Here is a 20,791-nt window from a genome sequence, read left to right as displayed (position 1 = left end):
CTCCTACATTATTCCATATGTGAGAGCAGGATGTGTTGAATTTGAATGCAGAAACAACACAAAGATATGAGATTCTGATGCACTGAAATAGGACCATGAATCATAAAACTGATTTAATATAAATATTTAAAATCTTAGTTTGGGTTTACTGCAACAGCTTAATGCTACATTGTCAAGTGCAGTTTTAAAAAGTACTGGGGAGATCTCCAGGTGCCATTACCAATATGGATCCCTATTTATCAGTGCTGGCAATAATTTTCAATTCCTCTTTGGCCACAGGAGCGTTGTCAGAAAGCTGAAGGACAGTCAATTGTGGTACAATTTTGAGGAAGGGTCATCGGCTCCAATACGTTAACTCTAATTTTTCTTCACACATGCTGAGCTTTTCCAGCAGTTTCTGTTTTTATTTCATTTGTGACTGTCAATGCTGTACTGTTGTTCAAGAAGGATGAATCCGGAAACCACAGACCAGCCAGTCGAGCCTCCATAATTAGGAATCTATTGGCAGCAATTCTGAGGGACAGAATTAAGCTGCATGTAGACAGGCAGGGATTAATTACAAAGAGCCAGCTTGGTTTTTGTTAAAGGAAAGTCATGTCTGACCAGCTTGATGGAATATTTTGAAGAGGTGATCTGGTGAGTAGATGAGGGCAATGGATTTGATGTAGCCTACTTGGACTTCAGCAAAGCTTTTGATAAGATCTTTCTTTTGCTGTCAGTCTTCCAATGTAAGAGCTTGTGGGATTGTAGGAAATTTGGTAATTAGGGGAAGCAGAGGGTGATAGTCAAAGGGTAATTTTGTGACTGGGGGGCGCTGTCCAGTGGGGTTCTGCAGAGATCAGCATTGTAGCCCTAGCTGATTGTGTTATATGTAATTGACTTTGACTTAGACTTGAATGTATGAGGGTTAAACAGTAAGCTTTTGTGGATAATCTGAAAATTGGTTGGGTTGTTGAGTATGTGGGAGGATAGACTTGAATTACAGGATGAAATAGACAGCTCATCAGATGGGCAAATCGATGGCAAATGTAATTCAACCCAGATTAGTGTGACATACTTGGGTAGAGGGTTGCAGTGGGAGAGAGATCCACTGAGGTCTTTCCAGAGGAAGGAGGGTAACTTCTTCAAGGTAGACATTCTTAGAGGCTTCGCAGTGGGGTTAAAACTGACTCTGGAATAATGGGGACTGCCCATGCTGGAGAATCTGAGATTACGAGGTGTAGAGCTATATGAACACAGCAGGCTAAGCAGCATCAGAGGAGCAGGAAAGCTGATGTTTCGGGTCTGGACCCTTCTTCCGAAATGGGGGAGGGGAATGGGATTCTGAAATAAATAGGGAGAGAGGGGGCGGCGGATAGAAGATGGATAAAGGAGCTGAAAGGTGGAGAGGAGACAGACAGGTCAAAGAGGTGGGGATGGAGCCAGAAAAGGTGAGTGAAGGTGGGGAGTTAGGGAGGAGATAAGTTGGTCCAGGGAGGCAGTATGAGGCTGGTATGGAGGAGATGGGGGTGGGGGCTTGAGGTGGAGGAAGGACAAGTTAGGGAGGTAGTGAGTGTTCCCCTCTCCCCTCCCAGATCACTGATGCTGTAACAGCAGTGGACTGAGTGGCCTCCCTTTGGGTCAGTTAAAAATCTGTGTCACATTATTAATAAACTTTCAAACATAGGCTAGCAGCAATATTTGTGGAAATTATCACTTGTGATACTTAACAGCAATTTCATAAGTGGCTTGAAGCTGGGAGTGGTGTATGTGGGAAGTGGTGGTGGCAGGTATGTTTAGACCAATGGAGTTTATAGGCTTTCATTCAGGAAGTGTTTGCAGTGCTATTACCTGACTTTGCTGTCAATCTTAGGGCATGCTACATTAGAAAGAAGTTGATGTATTTATCCTCTGCTAGTCTGAGACCTAATTTGTTTGTTTGTTTGATTTGTGACTAGGTTACGCTCAGTTTATCCAAAAACACCTAGCTTTCGTAGCTCTGCTCCTTCCTCGGGTGTAGTGTGTCACTGTATTTTCAAATAAACCCATTGGACTATAACCTGGTTTCGTGTGGTTTTTTTTGACCTTGTCCACCCCAGTCCGACACTAGCACCTCCATGTCATGTGACTGTTTTTGTGCACTCTTTTGAGGCTCAAGTTAAACATTTGTGTTTTAGTGAATCCAGTCTTCCTACATACTGCAGAAAAAAAATGAGACAAGCTGATCAGTGTATTATAACACTGACGTCTCTTCAGTTTGCCAATCCCACTACCCACTGCTCATAATAAGGTTATAGCATCAGCAACCCTGCAACATCAGGGTCACATGCATTGGTTTCAACTGGAGATCAGTTTTTAAGTAAATGCATTTCCTCCATTGCCCAAGGAGTATCTGGCATCGGGTCTATTTGGCTTGTAGACAGTTGGTACATTGGGCAGAATTTGCTCTGCTGCACTATACGGCAATGTTACAGTTTCAGGATGTGGATATGAAGCAGGCAGTCTTTTTTTTAAAAGATACCCTGCAAGTTTTCTCCAGTCAGTGCAAATGCCTGTGGGTTTATCTTTTAACTAGACGTGAGATTTTCTCTTGTCCTGAGCTGGCACATTTACACGGAAGCAAAGACCCCACTTGATTTGATTGCTGTCATGTGTACAGAGTAACAGTGAAAAGTGCTGTTTTGTGTGTTATACAGGCAGATTGTGCCATACAAAGTGCGTCAGGGTAGCAGAACAGTGCAACATGAGTGTTGCAGCTGCACGGAAGGTGCAGAGAGAGAGAGAGAGAGAGAGATCAAAACTAGCCTTTTGAGAGGTCTGTTCAAAAGTCTGATAACAGCAGAGAAGAAGCTGTTCTTGAATCTATTTGTATGTGAATTCATTTGAAGTTGCTTCGAAACCATGAGCCTGGTTTTTTACTTTACTTTTGGATGGTTACATCTCAGGCTTGCACACTATCTGCTACAGATCAAGAAAACATATGTCCTTGGTCACTTGGCATCTCCACGTCCAGTGGGTCTGTGAATTGATGCTTCACAATAAGCATTTGCAAATGCCTTCTTTTCCTGATTGACTATCACCGAATAGCACTTTACTGCCCCCTCGGTATTAAATGGTGAGCATTGTGACTGAAGTTCCATCCTTTTGAATGGTAAACCTGCTGTGCAGTAATAGAAATTCAATTTTTACTCCAAGCACAGCTACAAAGTACATGCAGAAGGAGCTACGTCATCCTAATCTAGGATCACATAGATCTGTAGCCCTCCAAACAAGATATCCTCTATTTGTTTAGGTTCAATAAAACCTGTTACTGTTCACCTCCAGGAGTGTGCATTTTACACTACTGCACTCTGTAAGGTGCTGGTGATGAAGACGTTACTCGAGGAAATGGATCTTTTTACCACTGCAGTTCTTTTGAAATGATGTTATATGGAAGTGCATAGAGCAAAGTAGAGGTATTGGTGCACTGCTTGTCAGCAAAGAAGGATAATTTACTGCCACACCGGAATTTAGAAAGCCAACGTGGTTTCTTTGTTGCCTCCCATGAAGATATGGCCTATTCTGTTTTCCATTCTTACATTTCCATTCCATAATTGTCAGACACGCTGTAGTGACCTGACCCATTTGTTTCACTTTGGGCTCAGTTGAGAATGTAGGGCATGAGGCTTACCATTGTTATCATTTGGGATCTCTGTCGATTTAAAGAATGTGTTGAAATTTTGAACTGGTCAATAAACAGCTGGTTCCATCCCATATCAAGCCTGCCTTCTCCTAGGGAAAATTGTTCTATCCCACACTCCTCCATGTTCGCGCTATTCAAGATTTAAGTAGGTGTAACTGGCATCATCAGCTGTGCTTATCTTTTCAAGTGTATATCCACACCTAAAGCTTTTAGATGCAGCTTTACAGCTAATGGATGCTTGTTTCTGATTTAAATTGTGAATGAAATTGCACCATTTCTGTGTCATGTACACCAATCAAGTGGTGAAACATTGCTACGTATGATGCCAGAGGCTCTTTCATTAACAGTCAATTAATGACAAGTTTACATTTAAAGAAATGTAATTATTGATGGAATGAAGCATTGCAAACATAGATTTCCAAGCTCAACCTCCCCCCAGTATCAATGAGCATCTCCTCCTTTCACTGCAGAAGTCAAGAAGTCCCAATTCTTGCCTTGCACTTGCACATAATTGTATGTCAATGGTGTTTAATTAACAGATGCAGTAATGTCAAGTTCCACATCGGGAATATGTCCTGTCTTTCTGTTTTAGAAGCAGATTGTCTCCTCACCAGGAAATATCCACTATGACTATCAGATTTTATACTTTCCACTGGGTATCTGTTAATATTTCTGACATAAATAGCAGTATTAAATGCTAGATATTGAGTAGTTCTAAACATTTGAAAAATCTTGCTGATTTTAGACAGTTATTGATGCAACTTAATTAGGTTTTATTTATTCGTTGATTCTTCATTACAGTACAGTTAAAATGGGATGTTAAAATTACAGTACCGTTGTAGCAGGGACTCACTGGCCAATGTTTTTAAGGTAGTGTTACAAACATGAACAGAAACATTTTTATAACTGCATTTTTACTTGAGATGTGGAGAGTTCAGGATACTGGTCAGGGAGCTTAAAGGAGTCCAATTTTGGGAGGGAGGTATAGGCTCGAGCAGTCAAGTGAAGAGTTATGTTAGGAAAGAAAAGCAAAAGTTTGGCTTTTTTCATTTTAAGCTCTGAACAGCCTGTGAAGTACTTCTAGAAATGTTGCTTTTGGGAGTATGGCAGTCAATTTGTACACAGTAAGATCCACCGAAAGCAATTTGTAAAGTGACCAGATGGAACTGTCCTGCCAGAGAATGCAGCTGGTCATCTGGAGACTATTGAGAATGGTGGAATTGAAGTTTCACAAATTACTTTCAAAGTCCACCCAATTTGTACACCACCACTCTCCCACAAATACGAAAGAGGAGAGAAAAAGGTAAATGGTGAATATCTACTTTTTGTTTTGAAGAATATCATTAGATGTTGCACATCTGCTTAACCTGACAGTACTAATGTTGGTTTAAACGCTTCATCTGCTAGATACCGCTCCTCTGCAAGTCAGACCCTGTTGGTTATTGCGTGTACTGAAGTCTGACCTGAACACACAACCTTCTGTTTTGTGACAAAACTGAGCTCAAATGATTCCTCAACATTGAGTTTTTGTGTCACTGGATATAATAACCCCTTGCCACAATGCTTTGTTCCCTGTATACTTTAAAAGTTTTGTTTTATTTGTTGTTTCACCAATTTTTCCCATCATTGTGAAGGAAGCATGATTTTGAGAGCTGACAGCAAAGTGGGTTGAGCCCTGGTTTGATTGAATGCTGAAGCCAAATGCCTATTGCTTCTCAATTGCAAGTTCTTCACAAACAATGCACTTTGAAGATGGTCTTTGTTTCAAGAAACCACAATGATCAATCTAACTGGTGTTCTCTCTGCTCCAAGATGTTTTCAGTACATTAAGGAAGGGGCTGTGTTCTGAGATTTGTGGTTAACTTGTTGGTCAAGGACTTTCAAGCTGAAAGTCTTGTAAATTTGAGACTCAGGACTCCAGAAAATGGTGTTTGAGGGAGATTTCAAAAGGCAACTGAAACATATAACTCACATGAAACACTTCATGTGAACAAAATGTGCTTGTGTAAGGTCATTGGCTTGATGGGTGAGCTGTTTTTTTTTTCTTCATGGATGTTGCCTGATCCACTGATTATTTCCAGCATTTTTCTGTCTTTTCAGATTTCTGTCATTTACGGTACGTTGTACTCGTATTATTGAACACTTTTTTTTCTTTCTTTTTCTCCTCTCTCTCCCTGTCCTGTTTTTACACTTTTTTGGTTTGGGGAAGTGTAGTCCTTGCTCCACAAATACCATGAGTAACTGGACTTCTCCAACACTGTTCACTCCTATCCAGGTTTCACAATGTCCAATGATTTGGTTAATATGCAGGGACATGGTTTCAGAGTTTAATTGGATATGTTTTGCTGCAGGAAAAAGCCCTGTTCAGTCTTCAGAACCACATGATAAGCAGCTGATGCCTATTAGGAGAGGCTGCAGTGTTTGTAGTTGGTGACAGCTTCTTGTGTCGATTGGATTTGCTGTGTAAGTTTGTGTGTGTGTGTGTCTCTCTCCCTCTCCCTCTCTCCCTCCCTCTCTCCCTCTCTCCCTCTCTCCCTCCCTCTCTCAGATGTGGTAGTTGTTGCGCATTGGGAAGGCCTAGGTTAGATGTTTGGTGCATTCTGTTTTTTTTTTCTCGGCCTTTCCCATTTTTATCCTGTACTCTTGAAGAAAGACAGACATTCTGTGACCAGACTAGGACAGAGGTATTTGCCTCCCAAAGAAACTGGATACAGAAAATTTGCAAATTTGATCGAATCTATTTTCCTTTGTTCTGTGCTGAGGTACGAGCGGTTTTATTCTGTATTTTGCGGCTACGAAAACTTAAGCAATTTTGGTCTGCTGATTTTTTTTTTTCAGAATTGGCAAGGCAGCTTCGGACTTATTGGATCTGATTTAATTAAGTGCCTTGGATTATTATCGAAAAGATGTTTTTTAAAAAACAAGTCATTTGTTGTGTGCAGTGGTAAGTGAATAAAGAGTTGGCTCAATGAATTCAAGTGCCATCAAGTGTATGAATGAAATCATCTGAGTGCAGGAATAATATGTATCCTGAAAAGAGATCATTTCTCTAACATTTTTTCTGAACCCAGTGACTTTCTTCATGCTGTACAATGCTAGTGATCTCATGGAATGAGAAATTGAAGAATTTGTTTGTGACTGAGCTCCTTTTAATATGAATTTTGTAGCATCTAGGCTCGGTTAATTGATAAAGCTGTCTTGTATTTGAAGCCTAACATTTGCAGTGGTATAGTGGTAAAAGCCTACTCGTCTTCCGTCCTTGCTCCCTTACAATCTATCCCTCTTTAACTGCCTCTCTGCCAGCCCTGGTCAAATGGTGGAGATAGCCAACCCCTGTGACCTGTTTTTCTCTCAAGGGTGAATTAATTTGCACCCTGCATGCTTGATTCTGACTCAGGCATATTGGCAATTGCATCACTGCTCAGAATAGATCAGATCTACACCTTCTACATTTTTTTTTTCACAACTGCTATACTAAACACTCTTCCAAACAGTTCATTTTCTTCTTGCAAGTTGTGAATTGCATCTTGATAAGATTCCTAACATTCATGTAAAAAAGAAATTCCTAATGCATGCATGTTTCCTCTTCAGCTGACTAACTCGCTAAATTAATCTAGAATGTGTGACCTATCATAGGGCTTTAGCAATGGTTTGATTTGGCTTCTTCCTTGGCCAGTTATAAAATCCAGCATTACGAAAGGATGGTTTGAGCAGATTTTGCCACACACTCCAGTTCGTTCTGCAAAATGCATTTAGTGTTAAAGAAACAATCGACGCATTAAAAACCCCTTTTTGAAGTTGGTGAATGTTCTGAAGTCAATGTAAATAATTAGGTAATGAAGAGAAGTGGCCCATCTGACGGGTGGGAGAGTGTATCTTTTGTCTTTTTTTTGTAAAAATCACTGGCACCAATCAGTTGGATTAACATTAGAACATTTTTATGTAGCAACTGAAAGCTATGTTCTAATTGTCATGGAATACACTGGCAGAGCAAAGTGGGTTTGTTTTTAGAATGCGTTTTGCTCTTTTATGATTTCCTTTTGAAACCATAAAAATTCGCTTGGAAAGAGGATGGTGAGGAATAGTCAGCAATGTGTTGCAGACCTTTTGGAGAGTGGTCTCGGGATGCAGGGATGACTCAAGTCAGTAACCTTTGCAGTAGCTCTGATGAAATCTGGATTGCTTTGGGAACTGACATCCAATCTGTACTAAGGCTTCAAAAAGCCTCATTTCGGCCTAAAACAAAATCAATCTGATTCCTAAAAGAATCTATTTGCTTTTCTTGTGATCATATTAGCATCCTTTTGGGAACATTCTTGAACAAAATACTTGCCTCTGTCATTTTACCAGCTTGCACGCCATTCTAAATGCGTGTTATAGTCTGAAACTGCTGTTTGCCAATGACTACGGCTTCATAGTGATTTCCCAGCTGTATGCTGCTGAAGCACTCAAAGCACCCCTCTCATATTCTGCTACCTTGTAACAGTCCTACAAGGGATCACTATTCCAGAGAATGGACAAAGCTGAATGCTGTGAAGCAATATTGCAGGCTCTCTTATTTCCAAATTGCTTGTGTTGAAAATAGCGGAATCTTGATGATGCCACTATAACTTCTGAGAGAGTTTACCATTCGTATACATGTGCTTCCGTAACTGATGTTCTGCAATTCAGCAGGTTTGGGAAATGCTGTACTCAAAGTGCTGCATGTGTTCGTATGGTGCATTCTAGTCTTGGAGTTCTGTAGCCAATTCATTGGACTCTGTTCCTTGCCCCTCCTGAAGGGGAATAATGTTCTTTCCTTTTCCACTGTAGCCTATTGTAACAGAATGGTTCCAGTATGTTTTGTAAAGTAAGATTTTGAAAATTAGCTGCTCAGTTCAATGATGTTTCTGATTCCCATTATTATAACATCATCAGGTTTTCTTTTTCCAACTTGATTGCGTGACTGTTTCTGTATCTGAATTGCATAATGTGGGGCCCTGTCTCCTTCAGTTCCCAATATGTGTGGGTCACTGACAGTCAATTTCCATGCAAACTTAATTCATTTGGTGACAAGTGGGGATTGCTGTAGATCGGTGACTATTTAAATAGGCCTTAAATTTTCTTAGATTTAGATTTTATTGTCACGTGTACTCTAGTACAGAAGTACAGTGAAAAGCATATAATGCCACCACATGTGGGTTATAAGAGCTTCTGACTCCTGTCATCCCTGGTTGAAAAAATTCTCATTGACTCTCCTCTTAATCTTCTACCCCTCATTTTAAACCTCTCCTAATGGAGTAATGACCCTTCCAACATGGGAAGAAAGTGCCTTCTTCTTATCCAACCAATCTATGCCCTCATAATCTATGTTGCTCCAAGGAAAACAACCCCTGGTTTTTTTGACCTTTTTCGTCATTGGCTGGCAGGAAGTACCTCCTGCATCAACGGTCATCCATACTGTGAGGTGTATCTGGAATTTCCCATATTGTGCAGGCTGTGAAAAAACAAGGTCCGAACATCCCACACATATCGTACCTTTTACTCCTACTGAAAGTTTTTTTTTGTCTCAAGTCCCACTCAGGCCAGTCGCTAGTCTGTCTGCTTCTCTGTGAGGGTCTTCACCTCACCCATTCCTTTTGAACTGCCTCTCCCCAGATCCTCATCTCAGAGCCTGAGTCCACCGGCTGTTTGTCTCTAAATCTCAGTTGCTCTATGGTGTTACCCCATCCACTGACTTTTAGCCCCGAAGTCCCACTCTGCTTCCGGTCTGGTTTATTTTCCCACAACATCTTTATTCTGCCACTAGAGGTCAGTCTTTCAGTTAGCATGCTCCAGGGCTTGGGATTTCTTTCTTCCCCCAACTCTTCCCTGTCTCCTCCCTCTCTCCCAACCCTTGTTCTTGCACTGCCTCCGTCAGTCTGCTTCTCTCTTCCAACCCCACCTTCCCCAACCATTTCTCCTCTGTGTCTCCCTGAAAAATAGTGGCTTCCGGCTCAACATGGGCGAGGAAACTCCCTGCTGAGTATCACGTACCATTCTCCCTCGGCTGATGAATGAGGACTCCTCCACGTTGAATAAAACTTGGAGGAAGCACTGAAGGTGTCAAGGGGCACAAGATGTACTCTGGGTGGGGGATTTTGATTTGCAGCAGTACTGCTGATCAAGCTGGCCAAGTCCTATAGGACATAGCTGTTAGATTCTGTCTGCAGCAGGTGGTGAGGGAACCTACAAGAGGGGAAAACCCATGCCTAACCTCATCCTTACCAACCTGATGGCTGCAGATGTATCAGCCCATGACAGTCTTGGTGAGAGTGTTCACCGCACAGTCCTTATGATGATGAAGTCCTGCCTTCGCATCAAATAACCTCAGTGTTGTTTTGCAGTATCACCGCGCTAAATGGGACAGACTTTAAAAAGATCTAACAACTCAAGACTAGGCATCCATGAGGCGCAGTGGGCCATCAACAGCAGCAGAATTGTACTCCAGTACCATCCGTAACCTCATGTCCCGGCATATCCCCTACACAACTATTACCATAAGGCCAGAGGATCAACCCTGGTTCAATGGACAATGCAGGAGGGCATGCCAGGAGCAGCACCAGGCAGACCTAAAAATGACGTGCCAACCTGTTGAAGCTACCAAACAGGACTACTTGCACGCCAAACAACTTAAACAGCAAGTGATAGACAGAACTAAGTGATCCCACAATCAACGTTTCAGATCTAAGCTCTCGAGTCATGCCAAATCCAGTTGTGAATGGTGGTAGGTGATTAAACCACTCATTGGAGGTGAAGGATCCACAAATATCCCCAACCTCTGTGATGAAAGAACCCAGCACATCAGTACAAAAGTTAAGACTGAAGCTTTCACAATAATCTTCAACCAGAAACGCTGAGTAGATGATCTATCTTGGCAGCCTCCAATGGTCCCCAGCATTACAGATACTCGTCTTCAGCCAATTCGATTCACTCCATGTGATATCAAGAAACGGTTGGAGACACTGGATACTGCAAAGGCTATGGGCCCCGACAACATTATGGCAATAGTACTGAAGACTTCTGCTCCAGAACTTGCTGCTCCCCTGGCCATGCTCTTCCAGTACAGCTACAATACCATCTGCCAATGCAGAAAATTGCCCAAGTATGTCCTGTACATAAAAATCAGGACAAATCCATCCCGGCCATTTACCACCCCATCAGATTACTCTTGATCAAGCAATATTGATCTCAGCAATAACTTACTCACTGACACCCAGTCTGGGTTCCACCAGGACCACTCAGCTTCTGACCTCATTACATCTTTGGTTCAAACACTGGATAAAAGAGCTGAATTCTGGATGTGAGGTGGGAGTGATAGCCCTTGACATAAAGGCTGCATTTGACTGAATGTGGCATCAAGAATCCCTCACAAAACTGGAATTAATGGGAATCGGGCAAAAAACTCTCTGCTGTCATACCTGGCACACCAGAGGATGGTTGTGGTTTTTCAAGGTTAATGATCTCAGCTCCAAGACATCTCTGAGGAGTTCCTTAGGGTAGTGTCCTTGGACCAACCATCTTCAGCTGTTTCATAAATGACTTTCCCTCCATCATAAGGTCAGAAGTGGAGATATTGTGCAATAAATCATCGGCCAATACTCGGCACCATTCATGACTCCTCAGATACCAAAGCAGTCCATGTACAAATGCAGCAAGACCTGGACAGGCTTGGGCTGACAAATTGCAGGCAACATTCATGCCACACAAATGCCACGCTATGGCCATCACCAATAAGAGACAATCTAACCACCATCCCTTGACATTCAATGGCGTTACCATCACTGAATCCCCCACTATCAACATCCTGTGGGTTATTGTTGATCAGAAACTCAACTGGACTTGTCACATGGCTGGAAGCGTAAGTCAGAAGCTAGAAATGTTGCGGCAAATAACTCCCCTCTCAATTTCCCCCAAAGCCTGACCTCGATCTGCAAGGCACAAGTCAGGAGCATGATGGCATACTCCCCGCTTGCCTGGTTGAATGCAGGCAACTTCTCACCCCTCCCCTACATCAAACATGTTGAGAGTCTCTGGGACCTGGTGGAGGAGACACATTTTCATCATCCATAAACAGACTGCCAAAGACTAAGCCACAGCTGATAGCTCAGGTAGAGTATTTGTACGGAGTTGGAAATTTGATTTTTTTTTTAGTCACTGACCATGACTTGGAATCATATGGTGTTGCCACTGACCTCCCAACACAGTGCATTTGGAACTGCTACAAATCCAGTCTCCCCACTGTAAAGCTCCCCTCAGACACTCTTCACTTTGGGAAATTTCAGAATTTTAAAAGAGCAATGACCAATACAAAGAACCAAAGCACAAGATTTTACATCTTTAAGCCTTTACCTGTGCCTCAAGGATCTGTTTTGGGACCACTGCTGTTTGTCATTTTTATAAATTACTTGGACGCAGGCATAGGTGGATGGGTTAGTAAGTTTACAGGTGACACTAAAGTTGGTGGAGTGGTGGACAGTGTGGAAGAACATTGCAGGTTGCAGCGAGACTTGAATAAACTGCAGAATTGGGCTGAAAGGTGGCAAATGGAGTTTAATACGGATAAATGTGAGGTGATTCACTTTGGGAGGAATAATAGGAAGGCAGAATATTGGGTCAGTGGAAAGATTCTTGGTAGTGTGGATGTGCAGAGGGATCTTGGTGTCCATGTACATAGATCCCTGAAAGTTGCCAACCAGGTTGATAGTGCTGTTAAGAAGGCTTACAGTGTGTTAGGTTTTATTGGTAGAGGGATTGAGTTCCGGAGCTGTGATGTCATGCTGCAACTGTACAAAACGCTAGTGCGGCCTCATTTGGAATATTGTGTGCAGTTCTGGTCGCCCCGTTAACAGGAAGGATGTGGAAGCATTGGAAAAAGTGCAGAGGAGATTTACCAGGATGTTGCCTGGTCTGGAGCGCAGGCCCTATGAAGAAAGGCTAAGGGACTTGGGTCTGTTCTCATTGGAGAGAAGGAGGCTAAGAGGGGATTTAATAGAGACATACAAGATGATCAGAGGATTAGATAGGGTGGACAGTGAGAGTCTTTTTCCAAGGATGATGACTTCAGCTTGTACAAGGGGGCATAGCTACAAATTGAGGGGTGATAGATTTGAGGCAGGTTCTTTACTCGGAGTGGTAAGGGTGTGGAACGCCCTGCCTGCCAGCCAATGTAGTTAACTCAGCCATATTAGGGGCATTTAAACAGTCCTTGGATAAGCAAATGGATAATGATGGGATAGTGTAGGGGGAGGGGCTTAGATTAGTTCACAGGTCGACACAATATCGAGGGCTGAAGGGCCTGTTCTGCGCTGTATTGTTCTATGTTCTGAAACAAATTTAAATCGGCAGAAACTAGATGTTACTTGACAGGCAGCTGATGCATCAAGATAAGGAAATGAGACTTTTGCATGAAGGAAAAGAAACGAGATGAGCCACTTTTAATTAACATCCTACAAGCTGTGGATGTTTCGCAATACAGCATTAAAAAAAGAGTTAATCCTAGCTTCTGGCCTGTTAACTTCTTGCCGTACCAGAGTCAGTCTCTGTGTCTTGATCTGCCTATTCCAGAGCTGACCTTTTTACCAGCAAGGCTCATCTCAGCAGTAACTCACTCCTGTGAGGATTTGGGCCATTTAAAGGTACAAACTAATGCAAAGGTCTTTGTTAGAAATATATCCTCTCTCCTTCCTCCCCTTTTAGTGAGCACCGAGTTTGAGCTTGTGCTTCACAATTGGTACGTCACTTGGGCCCTTCTGTTGCATTATTGGAAAGCCAGCAAGTCACCATTTAAGGAGATGATATATCAGCCTGGGCTTAGTTTCTGGGGACTTCATGAATCTTCCTTTTTGCGGGTTGTATGAGGACTGGGTGCGGGTGGAGTTGTGGGGGACCACATTGCTCACGTTGATGTTTCTGCGACCAGGAAATGAGGGGTTGGTGCCTGAGGAAATTTAACATTGCCTCTCCCACAACATGACTCTGCCTAGGCTTTGCATTTGGAATAACAGTGGTCTATTTTTTCCGGGGACCCTTTTGACCAAATTTGCATTCTCTCACCCTTTTCACAAACCATGATCTTTTGAAAATTTGAAATAAAGTATTGGATAGGAACATGAACTTTATTTGAAGATGTATGCCAAGTTTGTTTTTAATTTGATGAATTTCTTCATTTTTCATAAATCTGGGTGCAAACTTCCATGTTTTTTTTCTGTAAATGATTCAAAGTGTTTACAAGTATTCAGATGCTGAAGTAACAGCAAACCTGCCACTCAGCCTTAACTCTCCATCACTCCACCTGCAGCTGCCACACCTTGACTTCAGGAAGTTCCTGAGCAAATGCAAACATTGACACGTAAGCGAAAAATGCTGTGTGCTTTGCAGGTGGAGCTGGTAAAGTGCTGCCACGAGCTGCATCGAGTTACTTTTAACCTGAAACGAGCCTTCAGCTCTTGAACCACGGCAGGTAAGCGTGTGACCTTTCCTGCTAGAAGAAAGGTTACTGACTGCTTGTAGATGGGTGCCTTCAATGTTTCAAACCTCTGAGTTCTCGCCCTCTGTCCCCTCCCATGTGGCTGTTAATGACTCCACTGTGCTTTTGCTTTTCAATGCTTAAAGGATTTGAGATATTGCTGTCACCTCTGCATGCTTTTTTTAAAATTTCCCCTGACATGAATATTTGGGAGTTTTTGAGTGCCGGCAGCAGTTCGAACCTTTTCACTGTGAAATGTCAGCTGGCTGTTTGTGTTTTAATGCAGTCAAGTAGAACGTGTTCACATTGTTGGAATGTGACATTCCAGTCTTTTTGTATATTTTTCTGGTTTTAGCCCAGTCTTCTAACTGCTGGTGGATTGCTCTGAAGTATCCTCCTGCACAAAATGGCATTTTTCTTTTTCTTTAAAGAAAAGTTGAAATGGTCCTAATTTAGAACTATTTTACAGTGATAGTGTTTGTGGAAAGAAAAATGTGGCGTTAGCCTTCACAGGGCTGTTGCTTTGGGTCAATGTTGTGGCTACGCTGATAAGTTTGGCTCCATTTATTTTAAAATGTTCAGAAGTGAAACAATATAGAGGTTAGTTTATGCAGAGCTGTTCACTGTGACATTCTGAGAGGCTTTCCCGATAGAAACAGCATTTACTTTCAGTTTAATTCGTTTGGCCTTAGTAGAAGGCAGCTTTGTTCGTAGCCTGTTTGTTTTTAAATTCTGTGTACCTCATGACTTCACTTAACTCGATTTGTGAGTGGCCGTTTCGTAACACAGCTTTTACTATCCTCAGGAAAGTGACAGTGAGCTGCAGCTTTGAACTGCTACAGTGCACGTGGTGGAGATAGACCCACAGTACTGTTACAGGGCTGTATTCAGGATTTTCATGCTCTGACCATGAAGAAATATCATTCCAGGTCAGGCGCTAGCATTTGCAAACACTTTCTGCCCTTGCCTTGAAAGACATCTTGGGTTTTGACAATAGAAGCCTTGGTGAATTGCAGTAGCGCATCCTATAAATGGTACACACTACATTTGACGGTGCTCTGCTGGTGAAGGGAGTGTCATCGAAGAGAACCGCTTCATTGTGTTGTGCTTCAAGTTGTATAGGTGCTATGTTCACCTACAGAAGTGCAGCGAATTCAAATCACATTCTTGGTTGTTGCCTTGTGGATATGCATGAGTTGGTAAGACTAGGGTATGTCCTGTAGCATCCATGGTCTCTGAACTGCTCTTGTAGCCACAGTATTTTTATCTCGACTGACTCAGTTCAATTCCTGATTAGTGGTCACTCCCAGATATTGGTAATGTGGCATTCATTAATGGTAGTGCTATTTGGTGTCAATTGAAGGCAGTTAGGGGTTCTTTCTCCCTTCTTTCCTCCCCCACTGCACGCATGTTCTCTTGTCTCTTTTTTTTAATTTCTCTTTTTTTTCTTTCCATTTTCTCTTTGACTGGCACTTGGCACTTATCAACTAAGGCCTGAATGTTGTTCCAGACATTATTGAATGCGATATGGACCATTTTAGTACCTGAGGAGTTGCGCTGGGACTCGATACTGTGCGATAATTGTTGAGCACAGTATATTGGGATGGTATGTGAAGGCCTTTGCTGACGCTGCTGTAGATGGTTGGGTCTATCTGAGAAGCTCCTGCTGTGCTGCCCTGGCTGGGACAACGGGCTTTCAATAACCACCACAATCTTGCTTTTGGTTTGAGTTGTACCTAACACTGGAATATTTTCCCTCCACTCCCATTGACTTCAATTTTATTTGATGTCACGTGAAATTCTGCCTTGATATCAAGAGCAGTCACTCTTGGAATGCAGCCAAAAGTTTTTTTGTCCATGTTTGGATCAATTTTGTAGTGAGGCTGGGAGTTAAGAGATTCTGTATCGGTGTGTAGATTATTACTAACTGTTTGGTAACACTGTTGGAAACCCCTCCCCTGTGTTCTGAAGAAGAATCATTGCAGAACCATAACCCCTTTCCACAGTTACCACCTGACCTGAGTTTCGCGGCAATCTCTGGGTGTGCTTCAGATTTACAGAATCACAGGGTTTTGCTCTTACTTTTGCTGATTTAGGAGCTAGATAACTGGGTGGTAGTGATCGGATGGGATTGATCTCCCTTTGTGGGGATGGGAGATTGATGCATACCTAAAGACTGTGTGTTTTCTGGCTGTTAGCACCTTTTTTGATTCACACAAAAGCGACTTGACTTTCTGACAGCTGAGGGTGAGCATGGGAACTAGAGAATTGCCTTTTGATTTTTTCTTAGTGGCCCTTGTTTTGTGTATATGGGGTGGGGATCTGAAACTGATGATCCCTCCTTGGACTGTAGTCACTATTTTATACAGGATGGAGATGAAGGGTTAAACACTTCCCTACTCATCTTGGTCCCCTCTAATGTCCAGCCCAGGATGTCCATTCTCTGCATCCAAACCGAAAATCGCTCACATACTGAGTGCTTCTTGGGTTCTCCTACAACAACAGGGGCATTTCAGGTGAGTTTCTTTTTTAAAAGGTGTGTTTAAGAAGAAGCTGAATAAACAGATGAAGAATGAGAGAAGAAAGCAAAAAAAAATTTTCTAATGGAGGTTAGGGAATGCTCTTCGGGGGCTTAGACTCAGGTAGGCCAAATGGCCTTTTTCTGTTCTCAAGATCCACAGATGAAATTGTCTCTAATATGAGGCTGTTTAGTTTGATTTGCTCACGATGTCTTAGGTCTGGGATCTTCCAGTGATTACTCTGCAATGTCCACATGCTGTGTGAACAGCACGTCAGCAAAATGAAAAAGCCTGGTCATTGACTTCAGGAAGCCGAGAGGTGGGCACCAGTGGTGCTGAGATGGGGATGGTCCACAGACTCAGGTTGCTGGGAGTGATGATCACCAATAAACTGACCTGGTCCACCCATATTGACGTTATAGTCAAGAAAGCACAGCAACACATCTACTTCCGCAGGAGGCTCAGGAAATTAGGCATGTCCGTAAAGACTGTCACCAATTTTTAGAGATACATCCCAGAAAGCATTCTATCCAAATGCATCACGGCTTGGTACAGCAACTGCTCTGTGAGAAACTACAGAGAGTTGCAAACACAGCCCAGTCTATTACGCAAGTCAATCTTCCATCTACTGACTCCACCTATACTTCTCACTGTCTCAGGAAGGCAGCCAACTTAATTAAAGTCGTCTCCCACCCTGGTTACAATCTCTTCCGATGGGTAGGAGAATAAAAGCTTAATCACATGTACCAACTGAATCAGAAACAGCTCCTTCCCTGCCATTATTAGACTTACTGGGCTCCTCAAATTTTTTCACTAATGTTGCTCTCTCTCTTTGTGCATTTGCTCCACAGCCGTAACATTGTATTCTACGCTCTGTTCTATTACCCTAATGCGCTTCGTTAGGTATTATTTGCCTGTACTGCAGGTGAAATTAAACTTTTCACTGTACCTGGGCACACCTGACAATAATAAATCAAATCAAATCCAATCGGTCACCTTCAACTCTTATTCATGTTGACTTTACATAAATACACCTTGAATTGGAGAATCTGAATCCTTGCAATAACTCCACTGTCAGAATCCCTTCCTGTGTGTTGGTATCACTGACTGGGTTGGGCTACAGGCACTGCGAATCAGAGGTACCTCAGATTTAGTCTGGAGATTGTGTCAAATGAATGATTTTGATTCTGGCCTGTTTTGCCAGATTAGTTTATTGATGTCATTGGGAAATATTCCCAGGTCTGAATCTAAATCTGAAACATTTCACTTCTAGTGTTTTTGACCCTTTTGTGGAACCATTCCTAATCCCAAATAGTGTTAAAGGCTCGGAGTTTGTGAGCAGTTTTTTATTGTATCTATTGGCTTTCTTACAAAGACAGTTAACCTTCAACACGTGGAGTCTACAGCCACCATTATTTATCACGTGTATATGCCCCTGTTAACTGTATAACGTGTGGGATGATCATACCCTGATCATATAAACTATTCTTCAAATAGCTGAATTACTCCTGGATCAAATCAAAAAACAAATTAACAATGACCCAAAAGGGATTTTTATGTAGTGCAATCTCTCACCAGGTAGTGGGCATTATTCAAGGATTGAAATAAATGATGTATTGCTTTCAGAATCAATCTAGACTTCATAGATCATTTCATGTATTTTCAACCACCTGTGGCTTTGCCTGGTGGGACTTTAATGTGAAATATGACCTGTCACATGTCACATTAACTTTTAACAATAAATATGACATCTGCCTGTCCTGTAACGCTGAAATTAGTTTACTTCAGGAACAAACTTGATTTTATACTCCCCTACTGGTTTTGACCTATCTACATGAGTGTATCGAATCATTTGTCTTTTACTTTGCTGCTGCACAGTGTAGCCTGGTACCTGGTGTGTGACTTGCCCAACTGTATCTCTGCTGCTTCAATTTAATTTATTTGTTTCACTTTTTACTGCATAGCAGCAGCTGAATTCATTCTTACTACTCTTGTGGAAGCAATGCTGTAGCAGCAGCAGTAGTAAGTATGGACTATTGCAAAATGGGACACACTGGTATCTAGTGTTGTAACCTGAGGATAGTGAAACAAATGAATTAAGTTGGAGCAGCGGAGATTAGAGGTGGAGTTCCGTGAGACAGTAGAAAGAGATTTCTAGGAAAGATAAAAGAAAATTAATCTGGCACAGCTCTAGCTGAGAAGGGAGAAGGAAAACAGCTCTAAGTGAAACAAGCACTTAGACTTGAGAGCTGAAGTAATAAGTTTGCACCTTCTTTAAACACAAATTTTGGGAAAGAGTTGGATACCTTCTTTCTTTTTTTTTGCAAAGTTAGCACAGAAGCTAAAGTAACCAGTGGACAGTGTTATTGTAAAACAGGCTGATGGAACTCTCTTACAATTCATTACCTCCTACTTGAGGAGAGTGCCATTGACTATGAGGCAGCAAAAAGGAGATGTTTGGAACGTAAGCTAGTTATTGCCTGAGGAGTACAGGCAAAAGTTATGTACGTTTTTAAGGAATGGCCTGATCAGAGTAAAGACCACATCCTTGTATCATCTTGTATTGTTCACTGGAGACTGAAATGGGAAAAAGATTGTTCTTAAACTTCAGAGATTCCAGAAGGGTCTGCTGAACAATAGGGGCTCTCTTGTGGTGCGGTTCACTACCAGTGGACTGAGGGGTCAGGTTCAAGTCCCTCAGGCACCAAAGATGTGTAATAACCGCTCTGAACAAGTTGAATAGAAAAATTTGGTTTAATTTAAAAAAAACAACAGCAAACCATCAGAACTTGTTGCAACTACTGTTTCCATTGTTTGTTCAGCCGGGGGTGGGGAGGGGATTGTTCTGTATAGTTGCAGATGAATTGGCACCAAGGAGAGTGTAGAAGGAGATTTGGCTGGTGACAGATAGATGATTGGTCAGTGGAGAGGTGACCTGTTGACAGCAATAAAGATCTTCTTCCTGGCAACAGTTCTGTGATTGGCTTCCAGGTAGCTGAGCAACTCATGGATGTGACCAAGATGATCAGAAAGGAAAGTGCTCTTTTTATCCATGCAGTAAAAATACCTAACACCTGAAGAAAGCCAAGTAATTTTCCCCCTAGTACAGCTATAAGCTGTAGATTTTAACCAATAAGGCAGAGACTTTAGGTGTGCGTGTGTGTGCGCGCTACATGTTGACAGCTCATTATTGTTTACTTGCAGATGGAATCTATTTATTTGTAATAAATAGAAATTCTTTTTAAGTGCAGAAACCTGTTACATGCGTTCTGTCATTCTGGGTCACACAAAGATAGGGGAATTGGGGAATCTTGAGTCCTTTTTATAAAACCTTTTTAACTTTTGAGAACTCTGGGAGTAGCATGACTTGACTTCCAGTGAGATGTGACAGCATATCGTATTGAATTTGAATGACTTGCTTTTGACCAGTGGGTATTGGCACTTAAACTTGAAGCCAACTCTGAAAATGTTTTGTTAGCTAATTCTATAGAGTTTAAAAACTCTCTTTACCCTTTCCATTGAGTCACGTGGAAAGGGACAGAGGGGAGCAAGGCCCAGAGAAGTAGCAAAGTAGCAACACGAGCTGACAATGGAGATGAAGACACCGACCCATAAACTTGGGAATCTGGGATCTGGGATTTGTCACAGTCTGGAGAGAGATATAGGTGCAGTAGGTTGCCCTGAGATAAGCTGCAGAGAAAAGCGAAGCTGGACAGTCGGATGGTTCCCCACCTGTCTCCCATCCCAAATGTTTACATTACAGGAAACTAGGGCAAAAACAAGGAAAATTGTTGTTTCTGGCATTCCCCAGAAACTGAACCTTCTAGATCAGTGTCTGTCACATTAAAGGTGATTTATGCGTGACTGATGACCAGGGTAGCTGTTGGCAGGTTGCGTCAAAATAAACAGTGACCAATAACATTGTTTTTAAACAGCCAGAGCCTGAGACACTGGGTGCTCACAGACGTTGGGTGGCATGGTGGCTCAGTAGTTAGCACTGCTGCTTCATGGCCCTAGGAACCTGGGTTCGATTCAAACCTTGGGCGACCGTGTGGAGTTTGCACATTCTCCCCACGCCTGTGTGGGTTTCGTCTGGGTGCTCCAGTTTCCTCTCGTACTCCAAAA

At 42.3% G+C, this 20,791-nt stretch overlaps 1 protein-coding gene across 9 annotated transcripts in view; it reads left to right on the top strand.

Moving 5' to 3' along the window:
* Positions 1-20,791, top strand: part of rab27a (RAB27A, member RAS oncogene family) — a 114,883-nt gene that overhangs the window by 41,745 nt on the left and 52,347 nt on the right. The window contains exon 1 of one of the 9 annotated variants that reach the window (XM_048563056.1): positions 14,013-14,141. The exons of the other annotated variants lie outside the window; for them this stretch is intronic. The gene's annotated coding sequence lies outside the window, so the exon portion shown is untranslated. Of the gene's footprint in view, positions 1-14,012; positions 14,142-20,791 lie in introns of those variants that run through there. 9 annotated transcript variants of the gene reach the window in all.

The sequence above is a fragment of the Stegostoma tigrinum genome, chromosome 33, assembly GCF_030684315.1.
Source record: "Stegostoma tigrinum isolate sSteTig4 chromosome 33, sSteTig4.hap1, whole genome shotgun sequence".
NCBI classification, from domain to species: domain Eukaryota; kingdom Metazoa; phylum Chordata; class Chondrichthyes; order Orectolobiformes; family Stegostomatidae; genus Stegostoma; species Stegostoma tigrinum.
The sequence above is the reverse complement of the archived record's forward strand: the minus strand, read 5'-3'. Positions and strand labels throughout refer to the sequence as shown.